We start from the raw sequence: 10,283 nt of genomic DNA, 5'->3' as shown, positions 1-10,283 counted from the left end.
GTCTCCCAGCGGTTTCTGTCTTCCTTCCCTTGCAGCCACCTCTAGAACTCTGCTGTGTACCAAACAACTCGTCATTTGAATGAAGTATTACGACTGTGAGTGGTTTGAGCTAAAAAAGGAAGAGGAGGCAGAAGAGGAAGGAGAAGAAGAGGAAGGAAGGAAGCAAAGCGAGGGCAGGCTGTCGCGGGCCGAATTCGAGGTCTAGTCTAATTCCTACGTGCAGCCAGCCACCGTTTGGGACGCTGGGAGCAAACCCGGGAGTGTCTGTCTGTGCGAATGATTCAGGCGCACTTCTCAACAGCCAGGATGCTGCCAGGTGCCAAAGACGAAGACGGCGGTTTGGGCGAGGGTCCCCTGCAGACCCTTCAGGAATGACGCAGTCACTGCCAAGCTGGGGAGGCTGCTCTGCGGCGCGGCTCGAGGGAGGAGAGGCTGGAGGACGGCGGGACAATGTGACCTAAGCAGGCCTTGAAGCCAGAAGGCCCGAGATGGGGGGTACTTCAAGTGGAGCTGGCCACTGAGCCCCCCAGTCCCTGAGATGACCCCGGTGCCAGTCTGCCAAGCCTGACCAATGGTCACCCAGTGAGCAGCTCAGTCTGGGCACAGCTCTCAGCTCCCGTCTCCTGCCCTGCGTGTCCCTGCCAAGGGCTGACCTCAGTTCTAGGTTCCCGAAAGGGGGAAAGGAAGAGGACAGTGTCCCAACTCTGTTCTGTGGCCTCATAAAGAGGCAACTGCAGGCAGCACTTGGCACCGGCCTGATCCTAGCTACTCTTGAGCTGCCAGGCAACGAGCTGCTCACGTGTTCTGCGGTGGCCCTGCCCACCCCCCATGAAAAGCAGGATCTGTCTTTCTTATTTTGTGCGCCGTTTTGTCAATAGCCTGCAAAACACCTGGCACAGAGTAGATTCTCCATACCATTTAGGTAATTAATATAAAGCTGTTGACTAAAAGCAAAGTCACCGATAAGCAGTGGGCCACTCTGTGCCGGCAGCCGGGCACTTTCAGTCCCTTTTCGTGGAGCACACGCGTGTGGGACGGAGGGGCCGGGGCCTCCGGGAGCGCACACGCGTTGGTGAGAGCCTGGATGATGAAGGGTGTATGCAGGGGTACAGAGGAAACAAGACTAGCCCTGTCTTAGTTATTGAAGTTGGATGATGTGGGCTCATTATACTATTATCTCTACTTTCATAAATGTTTGTAATGAGAAAACCAAAACCCGTTCTGGGGGCAGGGGTGGGCGGACGTGTGTGGGAGGGGTGTAGGGAAGAGATGCTTGAAGGGGAGCTAAGATTTCATAGTCTTAAATAGATTTACCCGCCCGCTAATTATACGCAGTGTCTGGAAAAGCGAAAGCTGCTCTGTTTGGAACACGGCATTTGAAGTAACTTGCAAGTATGCTGCGTTTTCTTCTCTTTCTTCTCTTTTGGGAGGGGGCGTGCTGGGCGTGTACATTACAACAGTTATGAAAAAGAATTTTAAGGGAAAATATTGCCCATAATCCCGCCAACCTGCAGTCTTCCCGTTCCCGTGGCTTTTTCATCCCCTCCGTGTGTGCGTGATTTTCCCGCCTTTGCCAACGCCGCGTAGGTGCAGTTTCCGTCTTTCTCCATGTCCTTCTCCCGACACTTCTCCCTGTGGCCCAACAGGCCTCATCAGCGTCGTTTTTATCGGCTGAGGAGGTCGCGGTGTTTTAGATGGTGATCGTAACGGGCCAGGCTTTTTCCTTTCTCTAGAGGGTTGTCCAGGGTAGATTCTCAGAGGGGACGAACGCTGTCACGCCCAGACCCGGAGCGGGTTTCAGCACCTCCGCACGGGCTGGTGCGGGTCTCCGTGGGCCATAGGCGCATGGCCCTCTGACACTGAACGCAGCCCCTCGCTGCCTTGCAAGGCAGCCGGGGGACAGCTTTCTGGACCAGGACGCCGATGTCTTGCGAAGGCTCCGAGAACTGGCGGCCGCCATTCCGACAAGCGGGGCGAAGGCACGGCCTGCACGGGGAGGCAGCCGGGGGCCTTTTTATGCAACCCTCAGAGTCATCCATTCCCCTCTCCCCACCCGACAGCATTCACTTGAACTTGAATTACTTAAGGTCAGTCCCAAGATCCTCTAAATTTTGAGCTCCTTTCAGAGAACAGAATGTCACACGTTCTCACGTGACAGGTGGCCCTCTGAGGCCAACACGTACAGGGTACACGCCAAACACATGACGTCCATTACAAAATATGTGCAGTGACCATTACTGAGCTCGGGCCTTAGGGAGAAAAGACGTTACCTTTCTTGGAGCGCTTGGCCTTGAACACAGTTCCCTTGTTTTCTCGACTGCCAGGAAGCAGAACGCAGTGAACCAGCTCAGGCAGAGCTAGTTTCTTGCAGATTCTCTTCTTCCTGCTTCCTTTAATTCTGCCTTCGGCGTGCCCTGCTGCAGGCTCTACGCACCCACGTGCCGAGTCCTGAGGGGCGCTGCGCAGACACGCTTTGGATTTAAGCTGCGGCCGAAAGACTCACAAACAACAAGGAGCGCGGTAAGTGCAGAGTGTCATCGACATCCGACTTAGCGATAACGTGCACCACACGCGGAGCTCCGCGTTCTGTTACCGAAGCCCCAGCAACTTTTCAGGGTCTCCCTCACTGTGACTTCAACCAGATACTTGTAATTTTGTTTTGCTTTCTTGTAAATGAATACATGTTCAAGAGGTTTCCCATCCAAATTTTTCCTGTTTTCCCACCCGAATGTTCAGTGCCTTTTTGAGGGTTCCGCTCTGCCCCCAGAAGTGCAGAGAAATGTCGACACAGCTGTACCCGCGTTGCACCTGTTTGGTGCAGCTGCAGAGATAATTTTCAGCGCCCTCTCGCGCACCTTGTTTTACTGGGTCAATAGTAACGGCGCACTGAAATGCCTCTCTCCCTCTCCGTGTCCCTGTCTCGAGGTTGGCCGGGCATGGCTTTTCCTTGTGGCCCCTGCATGTTGAACAGGAGGGGACTGTATGTGTCAAGATGTCAAATATGGGGCTCTTGAACTCTCACCAGGACACCTCTGGCTCCAGAACACACATACTTGAGTTTGGGTCGGTTAGTGTACCTCACCCAATCTTAATTTCATGCATTGTGAAAATGAAATAATAAAAATGGTATCAGCCTTGTAAGTTTGTTTGGAAGATTAAATAAGAAAGCTCCTGGCCAGGTGTGGTGGCTCGCACCTGTAATCCCAGCTCTTTGAGAGGCCAAGACAGGAGGATTGTATGAGGCCAGAAGTTCGAGACCAGCTTAGGCAACATAGGGAGACCCCACCTCTACAAAATATAAAACAGTTAGCTGGGCGTGGTGGTGGTGCCTATAGTACCAGCTACTTGGGAGGCTGAGGCAGGAGGATGGCTTGAGCCCAGGAGTTTGAGGTTATGGTGAGCTCTGATTGGGGTGCTGCACCCCAGCGTGGGCAAGAGCAAGGCCCTGTCTCTACAAAAAAAAAAGAAAACTCCTAAAAATATCCCTGCATGTTGTTGGACACACAGAAAAGTCTCAACACATAGGCACAATCCCATTTCCGCCTCACCCCTCGTCACTAACGTACGTACAAGTTTAACACGCGGCGTGGGAACGAGCCTGGATCTGCCCAAGAACATTCCGCGCAGGAGCACTCTGGTCTGCCTGCCCTCCTCACTAGAACTCTGACTGTAGATGTCAGATGTGTCTACATCTCGTTAACTGTCCGTCTGGGGCTCAATACCTGGAGAATTCCTTTAATCCATTTTTTTTAGTTGACAAAAATTGTATGTGTTTATCCCGTACAACATGTTGTTTAGAAATATTTATACATTGTGGAATGGCTAAATTGAGCTAATTAACATATACATTACCTTCATTTTTTTGTCCAGAAAACACCTAAAATCTCTCTTAGCTATTTTCACGAATATAATACATGGCAACTATAGTCAGCATGTTGTCCCATCGATCTCTCGAATTTGCTCCTCCTGTCTGAAATCGCACGTCCTTTGCCCAGTATCTCCGCGGCCCCTGCCCCCTCGGCCCCTGGTTGCGACCGTCTGCTCCACTTCTGAGTTCGACTTTTTCAGATTGCACGTAAATGAGGCCATGCAGTATTTTCCTTTCTGTGCTGGCTTATTTCACTTAATATAATGTCCTCCAGGTTAATCTATACGGTCACAAATGACAGGATTTCCTGCTTTTTATGGCTGAATAGTATTCCATGGTGTGTATAAACCACATTTTGTTTATCCATTCATCGGACACTTAGATCTATTTGACATACCAGTTTCGTTTCCTCTGGATATATGCTCAGTAGTGAGATTGCTGAATCATGTGGTCATTCTAGTTTTAATTTTTTGAGGAACTGCTATACTGTTTTCCATAATGGCTGTGCTACTTTACATTCCCACCAACAGTGTGCAAGGCTTCCCTTTTCTCCACATCTAACACTTACCTTTCATCTTAACAACAGCCATCCTAACAAGTGTAAAGTGGAATCTCATGGTTTTTTTTTTGAGACAGAGTCTGGCTTTGTTGCCCGGGCTAGAGTGAGTGCCGTGGCGTCAGCCTAGCTCACAGCAACCTCACACTCCTGGGCTCAAGCGATCCTACTGCCTCAGCCTCCCAAGTAGCTGGGACTACAGGCATGCGCCACCATGCCCGGCTAATTTTTTCTACATATTTTTAGTTGTCTGATTACTTTCTTTCTATTTTTAGTAGAGACGAGGTCTCACTCTTGCTCAGGCTGGTCTCTAACTCCTGAGCTCAAACAATCCGCCCGCCTCGGCCTTCCAGAATGCTAGGATTATAGGCATGAGCCACCACGCCCGGCCTATCTCGTGGTCTTAATTTGCATTTTTCTGATAATTAATGATATTGAACATTTTTTCATATACCTGTCGGCCATTTATATGACTTTTGAGAAATGTCTATGCAGATCCTTTGCCCATTTTTTAATTGGGTTGTTTTCTTACTATTTATTGAGTTGTTTGAGTTCCTTACACATTTTGGATTTTAACCCCTTATCAGATGTGTGGTTTACGAATATTTCCTCCCATTCTGTATGTGGCCTCTTTGCTCTTTTGTTTCCCTGGCTATACAGAAGGTTTTTAGCTTGATGTAATCTGTCTATATTTGATACAAAAAATTATTGCCCAGGCCAATGTCATGGAGCTGTTCCCTTGTTTTCTTCTAGTAGTTTTATAGTTTCAGGTCTTATGTGTAAGTCTTTAAACTATTTTGAGTTGATTTTTGTATATGGTGTGAGACAGGGTGATGAGGGCCTAAATTAATTCTTCTGCATGTGGATATCCAGTTTCCCTAACACCACTTACAGAAGAGACTGTCCTTTCCCCGTTATGTAATCTTGGCACTTTTGTCAAAAATCAATTGACCATAGCATGGATTTATTCCTGGGCTATTTTGTTCTCCATGCTGTTTTGATTACTATAGCTTTGTAGTAGATTTTGAAGTTAAGTAGCATGATGCCTCCAGATTTGTTCGTTGTTTTTGCTGGAGATTGCTTGGCTATTTAGGGTCCTTTGTGGTTCCATACAAATTTTAGGATTGTTTTTTCTGTTTCTGTGAAAAATGTCATTGGAATCTTGATAGGGATTGCACTGAATCTGTAGATCACTTAGGGTAGTATGGACATTTTAACAATATTAATTCTTTCGTGAACATGGGATATCTTTACATTTATTTCTGTCTTCTTAAATTTCTTTCATCAATATTTCAGTTTTCAGTGTTTTTCACCTCCTTGGTTAAATTTATTTCCAAGTTTTTTGTTTGGTTGGGTTTTGGGTAGCTATTGTAAATGGGATTGTTTTCTTGATTTCTAAAGACTCCCTGTGCTTCCCCTATTCATTCCCTGAACCAATGGCAGCCGCTGATATTCTTAACTGTCTCTATAGTTTTGCCTTTTCCGGAAAATCATATGATTGGAATTATACAGTATACAGCCTTTTTGGACTGCCTTGTTTCACTTAGCAATATGCATTTAAGTTTCTTCTATGTCTTTTCTTGCCTTGCAAGTTCATTTCTATTATCACTGAATGTTGTTTCATTATATAGATGTGCCATAGTTTACACATTCCCCTATGGAAGGATATCTTGGTTTCTTCCAATTTTTTGACAATTAAAAATAAAGATGCTAAAAACACCTCTGTGCACGTTTTTTGTGTGGACATTTTTTTAACCAAGTATACTTTATTAAATTTTTAAACAAAACAATTTTAGTGGGGTCTTGCTATGTTGCCCAGGCTGGACTCCAACTCCTGGCCTCAAGCAATCCTTCCACCTCAGCCTCTCAAATAGCTAGGAGGTGTACACCCATCACCTGTAGGTGTGCGCCACAGCATCCAGCTATGTAGTCATAGTTTTTAACTCACTTTGGCAAATACCTAGGAGTACCCTAAGTCATAGGGTAAGACAACGTTTAGCTTTGTAAGAAACTGCCCAACTGTCTTCCACAGTGGCTGTACGATGTTGTATTCCTTCTAGCAATGAATCAGAGTTCCTGTTGCTCCCCAGCCTCAACAACATTGGGTGTTGTCAGTGTTTTGTACTTTAGCCCTTTTCAATAGCTATTGTAGAGGTGTATCGTTGTCGTTTTAATTTGCAGTTCTCTAACGACATAGGATGTTGAGCATATTTACATTTGTTTGTTATTGGTATATCTTCTTTGATGGGGTGTCTGTTCAGATATTTTGCCCACTTTTAATTTGGATTGTTTTAGAGTTTTGAGAGTTCTTTCTTTGTATGCTTTAACAGCCCTTTATCAGATATATTTTGATATTTTCTCTCAGTCTGTAGTTGGTCTTTTCATCTTTTTAATGGCAGCTTTTTGCAGAGTAGCTAACTTTAATGAAGTCCAACTTACCAATTTTTTTCTGTCACAAATCATGCTTTCAGTTTTATCTAAAAAATTATCACCGTCCCCAAGGTTACCTTGTATTTCCCTTATGTTCTAGAAGTTTTATGTTTTTGTGCTTAGGTCTACAAAGATCCATTTTGAGTTAATTTTTGTGAAAGGTTCAAGGTCTATGTCTAGATTTACTTTTTTTGCACGTGAATGTACTGTTGACCACCATTGATTGAAAAAGAGCATCTCTAGGAAAAAGACTATTTTCCTCTATGAACTGCCAAAGGTTCTTTGTCAAAGGTTAGTTGACTCTATTTGTGTTGGCTTATTTCTGGGCTGTTTTGTTCCACTGATCGATTCTTGTGCCGATACCAGTCTTCATTGTGGGAGCTTTATAGTAAAGTCTTGCTTGAAGTTGGGTGATGTCAGTCTTTGACTTTGTTCTTTGATATTGTGTTGGCTATTCTGGGCCTTTGCCTCTCTGTATAAACTTAGAATTACTTTGTTGCTATCCACAAAATAACTTCCTAGGACTCTGACTAAAATTGCATTAATTTATAAACCAACTTGGGAAGAACTGACAGTATTGAATCTTCCTATCAATGAACATGGAATAGCTATTTAGATGATTTTTGATTTCTTTCATTAGTTTTGTCATCTTCCTCACATGGATCTTGTCACAATCTATTAGATTTTATATCTAAACATTACCTTTTATTAGTGCTAATGTAAGTGGTATTCCTAATTTCAAATTTAAAATTTTCATTGCTGGTATATAGCAAAGCAATTGGCTTTTGTATATTAACCTTTTTGTTTTTTTGTATTAACCTTGTATCCTGCAATCTTACTATAATTGCTTATTATAATAATTTTAGGAGTTTTTATGTTCTTTGAAATTTTCTGTATAGACAATACATTATCTGCAAATGAAGACAAGTTTCTTTCTTCCCAATCTGCATAGCTTTTCTGATTGCATTAGCTAGGAATTCCCGTACAACGTGGACTAGGACTGGTGAGAGGGGACATCTTTGCCTTGTTCTCAGTCTGGAAAGTGTCTTTTTCCTACCATTACATGTTAGCTACGTTTTTGTAGATGCTACCTAGTTGAGAAACTTTCTTTATATTCCCAATTTGCTGAGTTTTTATCATGAATTGATGTTAATTTGTCAATTGCTTTTTCTACATCCACTGATACGATCATAGTGATTTTTCTTCTTTAGACTGCTGATGTGACTGCATTGATACTCAAATGCTGAATGAGCTCTCGTACCTGGAATAAATCCTACTTGGTTGCGGTGTTTTTATACACTGTTAGCGTCAATTTGCTAATATTTTATTGAAGACTTTTGCATTTATGTTCCTGAGAGACATTGGCCTGTAGTTTTCTGGTAAAGTCTGTGTCTGATTTTGGTATTAAGATAATGCTGGCCTCACGGAATGAGTTAGGGGGTCCCTCTGCTTCTATTTTCTGGAAGAGATTATAGAGAATTGGTATAATTTCGTCAGTATTTGGTAAATTCACCAGTGAACCCACCTGGGGCTGTTTTCTTTTTGGAAGGTAACTGATTCAGTTTCTTTAATAGAAACAAACATTAAATTATCTATTTCTCCTTATATGAGCTTCGCTAGATTGTGCCTGTCAAGGACCCGCTTCCATTTCATCTAAATCGCCGCATTTGTGGCACACAACTGTTCGTGGTGGTCCTTTATCGTCTTTCGATGCCTGTGGGACTGGCAGTGGTGGCCCCTCCTTCACCACTTTTGCCTCCTGTACTTACTATACTCATTAAGACTTTTTCTTTTTGCTGACTAGGCTTCCATTTTGCTGTGTCACTACAGATCATTAGTTTTAGTTACTGTATAATATTCCATTGTACAAATATGTCACATTTTATTCATCTAGTTCTTCAGTGGGGACTTGGGTGGTTTTAGCTTTTGTAAACAGCTCCATGAAAACTCTTGTACGTGTCCCCACTTAATCTATGTGCAGGTTTTTCTTGGGTAGACACTTAGGAGTGAAATTTCTGGGTTACAGGATAGGTAAAAGTTCAACTTTAAACGGTAGTATCAAACTTTCTGAAGGATTGAACCACTTTCCACCAACATAAGCATGAATAAGAGATCATGTGGAAACCCTCTAACACTAGCTATTGCCAGACTTTAAAATTTTTCTTGATCGAATGGGTATAAAATGGTATCTCACTGTGGTCTTGATTTGCATTGTAACTTCTCCCACTTTCTAACTTGTTCTTTCACATTCTTCGAAGAAAGATATGCTAAGGTATATTTTGGAAAATAAAGATAACTATTTTTAATAGAAAAAATCATTAATAATGCTTTTATAGTTAATATTTTGTGTCTTAAGAAGTCCTTCTCTATCTTAAGATCACAAGTAGTCATTTTTTTTTCCTTTGAGAGTTTTAAAGGTTTTCTAAATCCTTAATTTTTTTCTAGGCATGAGATTGGAATCAATTTTCAACTTTTTCCATACAGATAACCAATTGTTCCAGCCCTAATTATTCAATAGTCTCCTTTCCCTGATGTAACATGCCACCTTTCTTATGCCAAAGTTCAGACCATGCATTGGTCTTTATCTGGGCAATCCAGACTATTCCATTGGGAAATCCGTCTGTTCCTTAGCTTGTAACATGCTATTCTGATTAACATACGGCTTCACAGTGAGTCCTAACATCTGGCAGGGCAAGTCCCCACCTCCCTGATCTTTCCTGAAATGTCCTAGCCCTTTGCTCTCTTTTACCTTTTATTTTAGAATCGCCTAAACGAGTTCCATGAAAAACCTGGTGGAATTTTGATTGGAATTGCATTGAATTTAGAGGTCTACTTAGAAACAAATGACATCTTTATGATATTATCTTCCTATCCACTAGTGTGTCTCTTTACTGAGTTCTTATTTAATGTTTTAGAATTCTTCCTTTAAGAGATCTTCAACATATATTGTCAATTTCCTAGGTAACTGGTGTTCTGATACTGCTGTTAAATGGTTTTCTAGTTAACTGGTGTAAAGAAATGCAACTGACTTCTGATAATTGTTGTATCTTGCTACTACCTAAACCCTATCGTTTCTAGGGCTTGCTCTCTGGATTTGCACGTGATGTAATGTGAACACAGTGAGTGCTTCCTCCTTTCTTCGTCTGAGTATCTTGTCTTGCTCCAGTGGTTTGGATCTCCAACACAATTCTGAACATAAGCAGTAATAGTGGGCAGTCAGTCGTCCTTTGCTTCTGACTTTAAAAGGAAATGAGTGTCCTCTTTGTGGTACATGCTTGGTCTTTTTGTTTGGTTGGTTCACTGGTTTTACACAGAAACTATGAGCTGAAGAGAATTCCTTTCTAATCCAAATTATCAAGACTTATTTTTAAAATCATGAGTGTTAAATTTTATTAAATACTTTATCTGAATCTATTAAGACAGTCATAT

The sequence above is a fragment of the Propithecus coquereli genome, unplaced genomic scaffold (assembly GCF_000956105.1).
Source record: "Propithecus coquereli isolate 6110/MARCELLA unplaced genomic scaffold, Pcoq_1.0 Scaffold655, whole genome shotgun sequence".
NCBI classification, from domain to species: Eukaryota; Metazoa; Chordata; class Mammalia; order Primates; family Indriidae; genus Propithecus; species Propithecus coquereli.
This window is presented reverse-complemented; position numbering follows the sequence as displayed.